Here is a 532-nt window from a genome sequence, read left to right as displayed (position 1 = left end):
GTTGCTTGGGAAACGGGCCTTCCTCTTCACTGGTCCAGGGACTCGGGTCGGCCCCTTGGAGTGTCTTCCTTTTCACTCAGGCCAGAACAATGGAATTTGCAAATTCCAGATTTATGAATTGCCTTCCCACCTGACCACTCACTGGTTTTGTTGTTCCTGCTTTAATGCTCTTCTGAGGTCTTTAAGATTAACAAAACCCTTGAGGATATCTCCTCAAGGGCTAACTCCCTCGTCTCCAAAAGATATGGTGCACTGTTTCTCCTCCTCATCCCCACTGCCTGCCTCATGGAAGTCCTCTTCCATTTCTAGGAACAGCAGAAATAGAAATAAGAAGAAAATTGAACCATGTATCATCTTCTCTGGCAATGAACTTGGTGAGGCAGGAAAGTAACTATAACCCCTTGATCAGACCCTTCAGGGGAGACCGATTTTTCTTCATGGCTGAACTCATCCCCATACTAGAGTCTGGACCAGATGAGTTCTCAATAAGTGCTCTTGACTCCATTTTTATGGCATATGCATGGTCTCATTT

Source organism: Pteropus alecto, unplaced genomic scaffold (assembly GCF_000325575.1).
Source record: "Pteropus alecto unplaced genomic scaffold, ASM32557v1 scaffold91, whole genome shotgun sequence".
In the NCBI taxonomy this organism is placed as follows: domain Eukaryota; kingdom Metazoa; phylum Chordata; class Mammalia; order Chiroptera; family Pteropodidae; genus Pteropus; species Pteropus alecto.
Note: the sequence above shows the minus strand (reverse complement) of the source record.